The 16,905-nt window shown below is 40.5% G+C and overlaps 1 protein-coding gene across 1 annotated transcript in view; it reads right to left on the bottom strand.

Annotated features, from left to right (window-relative positions):
- Positions 1-208: 208 nt before the first annotated feature.
- cd276 (CD276 molecule) overlaps positions 209-16,905 on the bottom strand; it is a 190,299-nt gene continuing 173,602 nt past the window's right edge. The window contains exon 8 of the mRNA XM_084409138.1: positions 209-1,129. The gene's annotated coding sequence lies outside the window, so the exon portion shown is untranslated. The remainder of the gene's footprint in view (positions 1,130-16,905) is intronic.

Here is a 16,905-nt window from a genome sequence, read left to right as displayed (position 1 = left end):
AACAAAAGTGTTGCGTTTATAATTTTGTTCAGTGTGTATTTAACATAGAAATAGAAAACAGCTGTTTTACAATCTAATATTTCACAGTTTTTACTGTCATTTTTAATCAAATAAATGCAGGCTTGGTGAACAGAAGAGACTCTTTCATAAACATAAAAAAAATTATTCCAAACTTTTGAATGGTAGCCATTAATAAGCAGTCATGGAAACTTCTAAAACTGAAAACCATTTTAATTTACATACATAATAAAAGACAGGCACAACACAGGCTATTTGCAATAAAGCCTCCAATTATTTTGGCACATTTCAAATTCAAATACATCCAAAATTCAAAGTACCTGACGAAATGATATATATATATATAAAAAAACAGAGTTTTAAAATGCAATCAGCGGTTGATTCCAGCAGTTTGAGTTACAGACGTGAACACTAGCGATCTCAGCGTGTCTCATATGCACCATTTGTAGTTTGCTGGAGCTTAAAGCGGCTGTTCCATCTAAATTGCTCCCTGAAGTTATTGGATTTCTGCAGACGCTGACAGCTACAAGCTACTTCACGGGCAGGCATTAATTAGACGACCGCTGGTAAAGAGCTAGGGAGAGAAAGAAGGAGAGAAAACCAGCGCTTTCCTGGTCTGAGATGCTTTCTTAAGCTACTCACTTTCTATTATTTCAGAGATGTTGCGTTGGGCTTCAGTCCGAATGCAGAGCTGGAGCCGAGAGCTTGTCAGAACCAATGCTTTTCAATCGGATGTTCCCTTTAACAGGTTCTGCATACAATTACAATCTCATGCCATACATCTCAGATCCTCCACGATAGAGATAAACCAGGACTGGCTGAGTGTATCGCTCTTGATGATATTTAGAAGCGAGTGCCGAATATGAAGGGAGGTTTTCTTAGTCAGTCCAATTCTGCGTATGAATCAATGCATGGTTGGGTTTTGGAGATCGTCGAGGCCGTTGCTCTGTTTCGGCCCACATGCGGCTTCCCTCATGCACACAGGAATCAAAGTGAGTGAAATGTCAAAATGTAAAGTTCTACTATCCAAGTTGAAATCCCTTATGAAACGCTGCTGGATCGGGGGAATGGTGTGTGTGTTCGTGTCGCTCACTGACTGCCGGCCGCGGATCTGAAACAGAGAAACACACACTTTACAAGAGGAGAATCAGCTGCTCTCCGACGCTTCTTTAGATACAGATGAAAATGATGTCCTCATCTTCGAAACACAAATGAAGATATTGTTATTATCACGTTTCCAAGCTTTTATTCACCATATTTGCTCCATGCATGAGCTCTGATCATGTTTACAAGCCTGAACACAAATCTGTGTCTCTTCAGAAGACTTTAATTAAACAGCTAGATTCATATGCATTACTTTCATGATGTATTTATGAACATTTTTAAGCATGAAAGTTTTAGTTGCGTCGGCTGTCAACGGAGGGACAGCAACTCAAATGATCTTCATTTATGTTTCAAAGATGAAAGTCAAACGGGCTTGGAACGACGTGAGGATGAGTAAACGATGACAGGATTTACATGTTTGGGTTTTGATTCAGAAACACACAGTGACCAGAGGAAAGAACACATCACTGAAATAACACGTATACTGTGTAATATCATTCTTTAACCCAGGGTTATTATAGTAAACCAAATAAAAAATTAAACCGTTAAAAAAAACATTTCCGTTAGTAATAAATGTTAACTGAAATAAAATAGTTTTAAAAGTCTTTTTTTTGTACTTCTGTTAGTTTCCAAAGCAATATTTCTCATTTTCGTTTAGTTTACCTTGTTGTGCAAAAATAACTAAAACTAAAAATTGAAACAAAAATATTAACACTAGACACGTATTAAAAAAAAACTTAAAAAAACAACACTAAAATGTTAACTGAAATTAAAATGAAAATAATAATTGATAATAAATAAATAAAAATAGTAATAACTGTATAAACATAGATGGCAAATGTGTGAAAGTTCAGGCTATATTTTCCAGGACAGTATACAGTATTTTTGCAAGGGATGGTAAAGGACATAATTTTTAATTGAAAATAAACAAAACATGAAAATAAACAAATAATGAATTATATTCAGAATTGCAATTTCACGTTTAAAGCACAAGAGGTGGTAGAGAGTCGATTGTAAGTGAAACAAGAGAGGGAAAGACGAACAGCCTGGAGGAGTTCCACTATCAGGGGCTGGACTAGCCTGGCAAGCCAGACCTAGGTCTGGCAACTCTCCACTCTCGGCAAAACTACGAACACATCTTCCTTTTTTAAGAATGACTTAAGTGCCGTTCTTTGCTCTTTTCTCAAAGAAAAGCTTAACTCCAAGTCCTCCAGAGTCGCGGCCAAAGCCGATTCGAAAGACTGTTCTCCAGCAGCCGCCATTCTTTGTTTTCAAGTGGCAGGGAACCGTCGCAACTCTGTCGTCATTATGTTAAGCCCGCCCCGCCTACTCTATACACGACGTGATTGGCCTGACCCAATTTTGTTTTTTTCCAGCTCGAAAGTCAATGGAGAGTAGCTAGACTGCCCTGGACACCCTACCCGCTAGGGTGCGTCTAGATTTCTAGCCTAGGCCTGGACAATGTCAAGTCCAGTTTTCACATCATTCCTTGTGTTGCACAAACGCCCACTACTGGTGGATTTAATACTCACAGTGTTTTTTATTCCTATATCCTATTCACGAAATTGAACATTACAATAAACTATAACATGGGTAAAACACAGCCAGCTGGTAGCTTCGAGTATTATGCGGTTAAATGTCCAAATACACTTCCCTCGTCCACTTGATGAAGTTGAACGCACTTCAGAATGGCTTGTGTTGTGTTTCTCTTCCAAGGCAAAGTTTGTGTCACTCGGTGAACAAGAAAACAAAACCTGGAGATGCTCTGGTGAAGCGACTGGACGCGATAAACAGAAGTCCACAACATCTCGGCATTCCCGTCACAACGAGACACCTTTAAAAGACCAAAGGCTTAGATGGCTTTCATTACGCACCAGTGCTCCAATCTTATCCAATCACCAATCCCGAAACCATTACAGCAGGTACGGCCAAACTTTTAATGCACTCAGCTGCACTTCATTCCCTGAGGAGCGCTAATGCTGCTAGAGGAATAGCTTTAAATGCATCATTAAACCTGCCAGAGAATTAACTTGGACAGAACTTAATTATGTCACACACAAGGCCCTGCAACTTTAAGATTTGAGGAAAACCAATATTGCAGGCTGGAGAATGAAGTTGGTTCGTTTAGATACATAATTAGAGGCAATCAGCCATGTACCTGCGGTGTGTGTTGAGACTGAACAAACAGAAAGATTTTCCATACAAAATGGATCCTTGAGCAAAAGTTTAGGGTTGCGCTGAATACAGTCACAGTGTCTGACTCTGAAAATGTGCTTTATTTCGGCGCATTCAAGCAAACCTCATGTTTAGGGCTATAAAACTGCATTGGTTTAAGAACACAAAATGAATGTGTAACATAAAAGAGCTCACGTTTGCACGAAATGGACGATTTTTCACAGGATATTTCACTCCAAGTCAATCATCATGGCAACATTCCACATTTAATTCCCATGTTGTGAGTCAGAAATAACTTATTTGAAAAGAGATCAGCGGCTGAACGGCGTAACATGACCTGCTCAGATCTTCTGAACACAACGCAGGCTGTTAAAATAAATGCGTTTCGGAAGTCATTTGCTTCCCTGAAACTCTCCTCTTTGACTGTCAAGCCCATACTGCTCATTCTGAGGTTGATTTGACTTGATCTGATGGCGGGCAAAGGGAAAATATTGAGTGAAGCTCATGCATGAGGCAGTAACTCTGTCATCCAAGCTCAAGTCAACCGGAGCGCCTTGAGAGATTCCCGACTTTCCCTTCCGGATCCTCTGCGTGATCAGAGTTTGCAGGCGACGTGAAGTCTCGCTGTCGTTTCTGTGCATTTCCCTGATCTGAACGCAGACTCACGGAGCCGGAGTGTGTCATTCTCCACGTGAACACAGAGGTGACTGCCAGACACATTTTATAAGCACATTTTTGTTTTTATTTGCACATTTTGCTGCTTCTCTAGGCATTCCTGTGTGTTGAACAGTAGATCGCGCCGCTAGCAACGCCAAGGCCATGGGTTCGATTCCCAGGGAATGCACGGACTGATTAAATGAATACCTCGAATGCAATGTAAGGCTTTTATGGATTTAACTCTTTCCCCGCCAGTGACGGGATTTTCCATCATTTATGACACAACGCTTCAACTTTTGGCAAAAAAAAAAAAAAAAAAACGCTAGCAGGGAAAGAGTTCAAATAATGTAATGCTAGAAATTACACTTTACCCTTAAACATAATATATATATATTTATATTAGAGAAATATGTATTAGATTACATTTTATTGTAGAATGGTTTTAAGTCAGTTATTTCTATCTTTTGCTGTAGTGTGTCAGTAGGAAATATCAGTTTACATTTCCAAACATTCTTTTTGCCATTAATTGTAATAATCCAGTGAGATTTGTGTATGCAGAAGGAGTCTGACAACAGCCGGTCTGATCTGATCTCACCATCATCGAGTCCGTCTGTGATCACATGAAGAAACAGAAGAAACTGAGACAGACTAAATCCAGAAGAGCTGCGGGAACGTCTCCGAGACGCTTGAAGAAACCTTCCTGCAAAGCTCCCTGAAACACTATGAGCAAGTGTACCTGGACAAAAGCCATTTTAAACGCATTGAAGTCGTTACACCATATATTGATTTGAATTAGTTAATAGATCATAAATCATAAATAAATTCAATTTGTGATTTTATTTTTGAAAGCATTCTCACTTTACAGCATTTTAACACAAGTGCCAGTGCTCTTCACAGTACTGTAGCTCTGCAGGAAGGTTTTATATAATATCAGTAAGATATTAACATGCCTAAGACTTTTGCACAGTACTGTATATATATTTAAAATGTGTACTTTAAAACTAAAACATTTTCTTCCTTGAAATAGTTAACTAATCGTGATTCTCACTATTTAGTGTTTCATTATTACATTTATTCATTTAGCAGATGCCTTTATCCAAAGTGACTTATTCTCATATTCTTAAAAAAAAAAAATATATATATATATATATACACTAACCTAAAGGATTATTAGGAACACCATACTAATACTGTGTTTGACCACCTTTCGCCTTCAGAACTGCCTTAATTCTACGTGGCATTGATTCAACAAGGTGCTGAAAGCATTCTTTAGAAATGTTGGCCCATATTGATAGGATAGCATCTTGCAGTTGATGGAGATTTGTGGGATGCACATCCAGGGCACGAAGCTCCCGTTCCACCACATCCAAAGATGCTCTATTGGGTTGAGATCTGGTGACTGTGGGGGCCATTTTAGTACAGTGAACTCATTGTCATGTTCAAGAAACCAATTTGAAATGATTCGAGCTTTGTGACATGGTGCATTATCCTGCTGGAAGTAGCCATCAGAGGATGGGTACATGGTGGTCATAAAGGGATGGACATGGTCAGAAACAATGCTCAGGTAGGCCGTGGCATTTAAACGATGCCCAATTGGCACTAAGGGGCCTAAAGTGTGCCAAGAAAACATCCCCGACACCATTACACCACCACCACCAGCCTGCACAGTGGTAACAAGGCATGATGGATCCATGTTCTCATTCTGTTTACGCCAAATTCTGACTCTACCATCTGAATGTCTCAACAGAAATCGAGACTCATCAGACCAGGCAACATTTTTCCAGTCTTCTACTGTCCAATTTTGGTGAGCTCGTGCAAATTGTAGCCTCTTTTTCCTATTTGTAGTGGAGATGAGTGGTACCCGGTGGGGTCTTCTGCTGTTGTAGCCCATCCGCCTCAAGATTGTGCGTGTTGTGGCTTCACAAATGCTTTGCTGCATACCTCGGTTGTAACGAGTGGTTATTTCAGTCAAAGTTGCTCTTCTATCAGCTTGAATCAGTCGGCCCATTCTCCTCTGACCTCTAGCATCAACAAGGCATTTTCGCCCACAGGACTGCCGCACACTGGATGGTTTTCCCTTTTCACACCATTCTTTGTAAACCCAAGAAATGGTTGTGCGTGAAAATCCCAGTAACTGAGCAGATTGTGAAATACTCAGACCGGCCCGTCTGGCACCAACAACCATGCCACGCTCAAAATATGCTTAAATCACCTTTCTTTCCCATTCTGACATTCAGTTTGGAGTTCAGGAGATTGTCTTGACCAGGACCACACCCCTAAATGCATTGAAGCAACTGCCATGTGATTGGTTGATTAGATAATTGCATTAATGAGAAATTGAACAGGTGTTCCTAATAATCCTTTAGGTGAGTGTGTATATATATATATATATATATTAGTGCTGTCAAACGATTAAAATATTTAATCGCGATTAATCGCACATTTTATCTATTCTAAATGTCCCTTGATTTCTTTTTGTCCCATTCTTTTTTCTCATTTTAATGCTCTTATCAACATGGAAAAGTGGATCAGCTTGCTTTGTGCAAATGTTTTTTTTAATTGAAAACAGCATTGGCATATACTGTAGTGTTCAGTTTCACACTAACATTCTCACTCGGAGCAAATAATGGCATCAGAGAATTCGCATCAGCTGTGTGTGTGCTTGGCCATCCAGTGGTGTTTCAGACTGGACGTGCTGCGATTAACGCTCAGTTCACAACGACAAAACACACAGATCACGTTGGTCTCGTCAATGGAACCATCTGGCAACTTTTTTAAAGTAAACTTTCCATTCAGAATCTTATTGGCATCCATTTCGGCGTCTCGCGCTCGCCATCCACTTGAGTGGATTGCGGCGTGCCTGTTGATTTGTGTCCGGTCTAGCTAGATCCGGTGTGGTGTTGTAGTTTTTCTAACGTTACTAGTTGTTGCAACAGCATGTGAAAAAAACGACAAAGTTTGCTAGGCCAAAAAGAACGTTAATCTCACGATAAAAAAATTGACGCCGTTAAAATGGGTTTGCGTTAACGCTGTTAATAATGCTTTAACTTACAGCACTAATATATATATATATATATATATATATATATATATATATATATATATATATATATTAGGGCTGGGTATTGACAAATTTCACAAATTCGATTCGATTTCGATTTACAAGCTTGCAATTCGATTCGATTCAATATTGATTATTTTGGATATCAGGTGCAACACATGGCAAATTTCAAATCTCTTCACTAATGCTGTAAACTATGGGAGTCAGTGGTGGCCTATAGGCTTCATTAGCCTACTATAATATTGAAGGTAAAAATTAACTGATTTGTATAAAAACTTAAATTACACTTTTATTTATTTTTATAATAATAAAGTTATCTGAAATGTAAATATTTAAATGGTGGCTGTTATAAAAACTTGCTAGATTTATTCAAACATGCATTAAATATTGAAGAACATTAACAATTATTATGAATATGTAATATGGTGCATATATTAAGCAAAATGCTCCAGAGTTAATTTGTCTAGCTGACTAACGAGTTTATGGCCACTGGATATGGTTTTTCTGAGGTAAATGTGACGTTACATGACATTGTTTACAAGCCACTTTACTGACGTCTTTCCACGGTTGAAACACTGATTGGGCGATTCCATGTCACATGATACGGATTTCGATAAGTTGTGCTCTATCTTTTAACACACTTTCAGAAGCTCATTCATGTTATTTCGTGCTGTAACTGGTGTTATTAAGGCGGAAGAGAAGATCATGTGCTTCTCTAGAGCTGAGCCAGAGCGATCTCACGCCACAGCGACAAACGGTATTTATGTTTTGGAATTTCGTAAGAAAATGTACGTAATTTGAAATCTGAGACTTTGTTTCATATCAATAGTAACAAAGCACAAAGATTATTGCGATTTATTGGATGGGATGCGCTACAATGTTCCATTCATTCATCAAATGAAAACAGGATTCTTGGAATTTAAGAATCGATATCGGATCGTAAAAATGAGAATTTATTCAAATCGAGAAATCGATATATATATATAAAAACTGCTACTTTATTCAGTACTCTGCATTAAATCACAGAAAGCGCTCGTGACAAACAAACCCCTCTTGCCAGCACAGGCTCCAAATGCACAAGTCTGACAAAGAGAATTTGTGAACGAATGAAAATGAAGTAAGACTGATTGCTGAAAGGACACGGCGAACCCGAGGGACGCTCACACGCTTCCACAACACTGAGAGAGGAGAGGAAAAACTCACTCCAGCTTCCGTCGCGTGTCTCCAAGGCCCACACAAACCTCCTGTAATCGATCATACAAATGAACGCAACACAATATTTTCACACCTGTGCAATTTCCAGAACCCACACGTCTCCATTCGGAAATGAACGAGGCAGATTGCAAATGTCTAAACAGAAGCGACTTGATTTAGCGCTGCGATAATGTGGCGAGACAAATAGGAGACGAATAATGAAAAGAATTGATCAGGCATATTCACACTGTGGGACAAATGATCAACCTCAGAAAGTTCCTCTGAGGAGGCGTTTGCTTCACGCTGACCGTCATGTTTTCATTAAAAGAGGCGCAATGCTCAATAAACATCCGAATGCAAACCCGGCGATAAGAGCGAGAAGAGGCCTGGGTTCTGCTGACAGACAGTTTCATTTCCTCGGCCTCTAGGAGTGTGTGTCGCGCGCAGAGAAACACTGGTGTGACGCTCTCATTGTGATGAAGCTCTGTAAATCCACAGCAACATTCATCCTCTCCTTCATTTGCATTGAAATGGGAATGCCATATTTCATTCCTGTCCCTGGGAAACTTTCTATACTTATTTATATATTTACAGTGTAGTGAACACCTTCCCTCTGTTCCTCTCACTCCAGTGTCAATGATCGCTGTGATGAAGAAAATGCAATTCGCGGAACGAAGGGAATCACCCGAGCGAGACACACACACACACACACACACACACACACACACACACACACACACACACACACACACACACACACACACACACACACTAACCCGACCCCTAAACCTACCCATTACACACACACACACACACACACACACATGTCTGGTTCACTATCTTTGTGGGGACTCTCCATAGACGTAATGGTTTTTATACTGTACAAACTGTATATTCTATCCCCTTACACTAACCCTACCCCTAAACCTGCCCATCACAGGAAACATTCTGCATTTTTACTTTCTCAAAACAACTCATCCTGTGTGATTTATAAGCCTTTTGAAAAGTGGGGACCGCTGGCTGGTTAACCTACCCATCACACACACACACACTAACCCTACCCCTAAACCTGCCCATCACAGGAAACATTCTGCATTTTTACTTTCTCAAAACAACTCATCCTGTGTGATTTATAAGCCTTTTGAAAAGTGGGGACCGCTGGCTGGTTAACCTACCCATTACACACACACACACTAACCCGACCCCTAAACCTACCCATCACACACACACACACACACACACACACACACACACACACACACACACACACACACACACACACACACACACACACACACACTCACACTAACCCGACCCCTAAACCTACCCATTACACACCACACACACACACACACACACACACATACACACACACACACACACTAACCCGACCCCTAAACCTACCCATTACACACACACACACACACACTATCCCAACCCCTAAACCTACCCATTACACACACACTCACACACACTAACCCAACCCCTAAACCTACCCATTACACACACACACTCACTCACTAACCCGACCCCTAAACCTAAACCTACCCATTAGACACACACACTCACTCACTAACCCGACCCCTAAACCTAAACCTACCCATTACACACACACACTCACTCACTCACTAACCCGACCCCTAAACCTAAACCTACCCATTACACACACACACACACACACACACTAACCCGACCCCTAAACCTACCCATTACACACACACACACACACACACTATCCCAACCCCTAAACCTACCCATTACACACACACTCACACACACACACACACACTCACACACACTATCTCGACCCCTAAACCTACCCATTACACACACACACACACACACACACACACACACACACACACACACACACACACACACACACTAACCCGACCCCTAAACCTACCCATTACACACACACACTCACACACTAACCCGACCCCTAAACCTAAACCTACCCATCACACACACACACACACACACACACACACACACTAACCCGACCCCTAAACCTACCCATTACACACACACACACACTATCCCAACCCCTAAACCTACCCATTACACACACACACTCACACACACACACACACACACACACACACACACACACACACACACACACACACACACACACACACACACACACACACACACACACACACACACACACACACACACACACACACACACTATCCCCACCCCTAAACCTACCCATTACACACACACACACACTCACACACACACACACACACACACACACACACACACACACACACACACACACACACACACACACACACACACACACACACACTATCCCCACCCCTAAACCTACCCATCACAGAGAAAACTCTATGCATTTTTTAATTTTTAATAAAACACTGTTTAGTTTGTTTTTAAAGCAATTTAAAATACGAGGACTCAGGAAATGTCCTTATAATCACGTTCACGTTGTAATACCAGTGTAAAACCCATGTCATTATACAAATCTCTGTCCTCATAAATCACAAACACACACACACACACACACACACACACACACTCCATATTTTGAAGAATAGCCTATATGAATATGTAAATATGTTGAGGGGGATGTAAAAGTTTTTGCACATTGCTGAAGCATCACTTTACACGCATTTCTTTGAGAGCAACCAAATTAAACTGGGTTTTGAAATCAGCGTGAAACTCGTGTAACTCGTGTGAGTCTCAGTGTCGAGAGTAAACTGTCCTGTGCATCTGGTGATTGTGATCTGAAAGCTCGTCCTACTAGAATATGAAACATGCAATCCGTTCAAAAAGGAGCATCTTCAGGAATATCCTCCTATCAGTCGACTCTTCGAGAGTTCTGCGATGATGCTTGAAGTTATGCACTGATTTTATGGCATTAATGTTGGTCGTAGTGATCGATCGACTGCTGGATGACGTGAAGTTATCGACTGGCTTTTGCAAATCTGCTCATAAAGGAAAAGTAAAATATGATGTCATTCCAATTTGTCACGATTATGAAAGCAGGATAATTCCTGTAGGCAAACACAAATCTTATAGAAAAGTGAAATCCCCAGTGAGATTCACCTCTCCATCGTTCAAGTCTAAAAACCATGCAAAAGCATAAAAGTGGCGACTTGTGCACTAAATTCGACGTTTTCTGAAGCCATATCATAACTATACATTTAAGTCTTCATAAAGGCCTCGATATACTTTTAGCGAAATCGAAGAAATGAACTGGAGTGACATTATTTCGAACAAAATCAAGCCAAAACGAATCAGGCTGGTAAATGCCTTCCTACTCCCATCATTGGTCCGAGGTGATGATGTAATAGGTGGGTGTGGCTCTGAGGCTCCGCCTTCTTTGAGGTGTAAATCTTCTATTGTTCAGTCTGTCGAGGTCAGACGCGAGTAAAAACATGAACACACCGGAGAGACGCTTTATAGTAGAAACTGAAGCTGTAATTCTAATTAAAACAGATGTTTAATACTGTAAAGCTAAAGCAATCTATTGTATAATAAGTGCAGTATAAAGAAATGTGGCACGACTGCAAACATCCGCATCGCTGAGATTACATGCTTTCTGAACGGCTGTTTTCTCACCCCTGTCATTTCTGTTGCGTTTAGTTTGTGTTTGAGAGGCAAGTGCAGCACATATTTACATATTCATCTAAACACCGCTCTCGGCAGCGGGATGTTCGTTAACAAGATATTTTAAACTTCGCTATACCCCTTATACTCACTTCTCTGTGAGTATATGAGGGCCTTAAGAGTTCAAGAGAAAAAATGAAAAATCATTCTTTAAAGTCGTCTTTTTCCACCAAACCTGCTACAGTTTTCAAAACTCCAGTTATCTTATGACCTTTTTTGACCACTTTTATGGTGCTTTAACAGCCTCTTTTAAAGCTTAAAGGGTTCATTCGGGGTTATCATTAAGTAACACTAAAATTAAACTAAATAACGAACACGGAGAAGTAATTCAACGCAGAACAAATGGTTTTGACATGATTTTAGGGTGAGTAAATGATGACTCAGCGTACATTTTTTGGTAGAACATCCACTTTTGTATGTGTGTAAACAAACGTAATTAGCATTGCTCCCAACTAAAATGACGACAGAAGGAAATTAGATATGTAAGCACGGCTCAACCGAGATCCTCCCGGGCTACGACAAACTCGCTTTTGACTGTGCGATCAAAACAATACATCACTCAAGGAAGAAGAAATATCAGCCGTGTCATCATCATTCCCTCTGTTTTCCATGATTTTGTATGATTTCCGTCCCCTGACTCTCCTTCCAGGCCCCGTGGTGTTAATTATACTAGGTCTCTCTCCCTTCGAGCGAGTCGTGCGGTGGAAGTGCATTAATCTTGATTCGCTACTTCAGTACAAAGCCTTGTTTGAAGAGTCTCCTTTGGTAAAGCCCCGAAGGCAGGGTGATTCAGATGAGGACGAGGAGGAGACAGGAGCGAGTGCTTTCTTACTGAACCTGAGCGTCTCGCAAACCATGCAAATGAACGTCGCACGCGTTCCCTGATGAGTTTTACAGGACGGAGACGTGCCGTCCGACCGCAGAAGCCATTAGCACTGCTGTGGTTATGTCAGATTTGGCGGGAGCGTCTCGGGACGTTTAAAGGTCATCGCATGCTGTCTGTCTCGTGTGGCCGTGCAGATCCCAAAACAAAGTCTCTGAAATGAATTTCAATTAGATTTATTTTAGATTAAAACTGCTTTGATTGCACAAAAAAAATAATATATATATATATATATATATATATCATGCAAAATGTTCCTGCATCCTCCACCCATAGTCACATCATTTTTATTACGCCCTTCTTTAAAGTCTTAGTGTTGAGTCGAAGTCTAGAACAGGTTTTCCTGCTTGAATGTTGATTATTTTCCTCATATTCTCCATTGTTGCGGCTCCTCTCTTCCCAGTCTGTCAGTAACGCTCTGTTCACTTCCTGTCTCTATGAAGCCCCTCCTTCTGAAAAGCACACTGTGCTCTGATTGGTCGGCTGGAGCAGTGTGTTGTGATTGGTCGAGCGCTTCGAGTGTGTTTGGGAAATGTCCCGCCCCTTCCCATAACCGCCAGTTTAACACACTACTGACTAACTCAACCAGGCCCCCGCCCCTTTATTCTGCGCATGAATTATTATAATGAGGAATATTGTGACGTGTTCGTTCCCGGAAGAAACTCAAGACTACAGTGGAGACGTTTCAGGGAGTTCAGAAACACTGACGCTGATATAGAGAAGAACTGGAGCTTGAGGGACTTTTTTTTTTCAGTCCTCCATGACGGTTCTGTCACATCTGTGGCGTTGACCAATAGGAGCACAGAAGCTCTTTCAAACATGGCGAAACGAAAGAGAGATGATGGTATTGGTGCTGCTAGGTGAAATAATGCAGTGGACAAAAAGGTTTGTGGAGCGATGGCAACAATACTCCTGCCTTTATGAGGTTTCCTTGAGGGAAGACCATCACAGAGTGAAAAAAGAGAAATGCTGGCAAACTATAACCTTATGCACCAGAGAAACATACGCGCCGCCATCATTAGAATATTGTCTTTGAATTTCATTTTTTGCCAGTCGCTCTTGTATTGATGGCATCGCTGTCGAGGAGTAATTAGCTGGTGAAGTGGATTTACTTAATGTAAAGTTAACGAAAGTTATCCTGAGGATTGTAATGTTTAAAGCAGATGTCTTAACAAATGTCAGTCGACCGGGAAGATTTTAAAACGAGCTGTTCATTCATAAATACGCAAAAGACAACGAGCGCAGCGCTGAAAAGGGGCGGAGCTACACAAGATCAGCTTCAGCAACACACTGATCGTTCTGCCTTCTCGATGACATCACGCATGACATTAAAGACACGTGTAAAAGCAACTTGTATTCTGACATGCTTCTTGTCCACAACAAGAATTTAGGAGTCAAAATCACACAGTCTGACGCTGTGAATATAGTAAAAGACAAGCAAATCGAGTAGTCTGAACTCAGCATAAGTGAGAGCGCTGGCCTCAGAGTCTCTGCTGGATATCAGACACCAGTACTGCAGATTACTGAGCTGTCAGAAACAACACACATTCCCAGTGAACATCCGGGTTTATACTCGTTTATTTGAAGAGCACCCTTCAGACATTCATTCAGTATATGATTCACTCGAGTCATAGATTCTTTGAGGCGCATCAAGTCAAACAGAAACTCATACGGTTTCATACGTGCATCTATGGCACAATTTACCCCATCGGAAACGTGCCGATGCGAAAACAATCGCTCAGTGTAGTCGGATTTCCAAATCGAAAGACTCAAATGTCAAGAGTCCAAACAGAATCACCAGTTTCAATAATTCATCAGAGTAATTATATCTCAGAAACACCCAGAAGAATCAGGAACCATCTTCACTTGAGAGACCCAGGTCTATTTGTACACGCTCTGGCTTTGACTTTTATTAAACTGAAGACACGAGTAAACACAGGTATATTTAGCACTTCTGAATGATTTACACCCAAGCAAATGAATTACACAGGAAAACAATTTAATAAATCATGTAACAACTAAAACATTCAGGCCAACTTCCAGCCGGGACTGATGAGAAGTGCGGAGCGTATGTGTGCGCTCATGTGAATGAAGCAATAGTTTAACAGACAAGCAGAAGAAGCCGGCGGCTCCCATCGGCCCTGACGTGTGTGTGTGTGTGTGTGTGTGTGTGTGTTCTAGGAGACGGTTTAACAGACAGAGAGACTCTGCAGGGACACTGTGTGAAGATATTTAGTGTTGCTGACAGAAAGAGCCCGAGGCTCAGAGCTGTTGACCATTTCACGGCCCTGACAGAATGATGGGGGAAAACGAGCCGTCCGGCTTCGCAACACATGCAGAAGAGCATTACAGGCGATCGCACTTCACCACACGAGTAGAAGAGAATTAACAATAGTTTTTCTTTAAAGACTTTTAACATTTCTAAAGTCTTATGAGTTTCATTCTGAGCACTGTTATTGCACAGCTATTTGTGACAACTAGGGCTGGTCCGAATACCATTTTTTGAGCTTCGAAGCTTCGGTAGTAATGAACATCAAATATTCGAAGCTTCGGAGCGAGGGGGCTGAACATATTCTTCTCTCTAATAAAGCCAGGAATCTCCATGTGTCTGTCTGTCTGTTTGCATTTTGATTATTTTGAGAACCGTTCATCCAATCGACTTCACAAGGGAGTGCAGTGTCGCATTTGGTGCAGTGTAGATGGACACGCGAGACGCGGGCAGGGCTTATGCTCCCGAGAACGGTCACTGCACTAGTGATAGGCTATAAAACACACACACAGCCTGTTAACTTAAGCAATACTTTTAATAAGGTAGTCTAATATTTTTCTGACTAACAAATTACTGACACAGTAAAGGGTAGATTTAAATAAAGAAAAACGAAAAATAAAACTGTAATAAATAAAGAACACGGTAGCATACTTTCAATAACACATTAACGAACAGTTAAAATAAAATAAATGAATTCCCTTAGCCTATATAGAATAAAACAAACTGTAGCCTAATAGGCTAAACAGAACAATGTAAAAGCAACGCAGTTTAACCCAAAATACAAGCTCAGGCAACACACACTCTAGCCAGAGAACACTCCCGTTGCAGGAACACTTTAGTAGGCCAAGAAGAAGCAAAAATATTCATTAAGTATAACGAGGTTGGGTTCCTTCAACTGTCCATCCTATTCAAAATGGCTTGGCTATATAAGATAATTGTAAAAAAGAGTATTGTATTTCGCCAGATTTTATAGTGTAAAACATATTCAAGCGCGAATGAGAACCGTTTCGAGGGGGGGGGGGGGGGGGGTGCCAGGTGTGCAAAAAAACTAACAAAAAAACAAAAAAGAATATTCGAATGTCAAATTTTCAAATCGAATACCGACCCACCGAAGACCTAGTGACAACATGCCCCGATAGCACTACACAGGGGAATCTGCAATTGCAGTCATTCATCAGGTTTTCTGCTCATTTTAATCAGTAAAACAATAATGTTTCGCTTCAAATCCAGCCGTATTCTATAGTTGACTCTTGCTTGAATAAGTGTAGACTCGTTGCGTTCACTTGTTCATCCAACAGCTATATGAAAAATATGATAATGCAATTTTTCATTTGGATGATAGAATTAACTCTTTCCCCAGCCAGTTCCAGCAGGTTTGATTATTTCACACAACTTTCAAGGCCACAAGAATATTTTGTTGAATGAATATCTGAACATCAGTTTATCAAATGAAAGAACAGAGCCTCTGCTTTCATCAGCAACTATTCTTTTTTTCATCAGCACTTGAATGTGGGAAAAGTTCATGAAAAAAGCAACATTTTGAACAACAACAAAAATAAACTCTGTTAATGGCGGGGAAAGAGTTAAGAGTTATCTTTTATTTTATGATTTTTTGCCTTTTTGAAATCATTTTAATGACAACTAAGCACAATTTCCCCTAAAACCGTCATTACAGTAATGCATCCATTTACTTGATTTCCATTATCTCCATTATTCTAAATGCTCATTTTAATTAAATTCGTGTTACTGTAATGCAATGAAATGTGTTATTTAAATAGAATATATTAAAGGCCCTACAACAAACACTACCAATATGTAAAAATACTTTTGCAAGATTAATAATAAATATTTTATTTTCTCTTTAAGGTAATGTCAGTGGGATTAAAAAGGCCGTTAATATTCAGT

The sequence above is a fragment of the Rutilus rutilus genome, assembly GCF_951802725.1.
Source record: "Rutilus rutilus genome assembly, chromosome: 5".
NCBI classification, from domain to species: domain Eukaryota; kingdom Metazoa; phylum Chordata; class Actinopteri; order Cypriniformes; family Leuciscidae; genus Rutilus; species Rutilus rutilus.
This window is presented reverse-complemented; position numbering and strand designations above follow the sequence as displayed.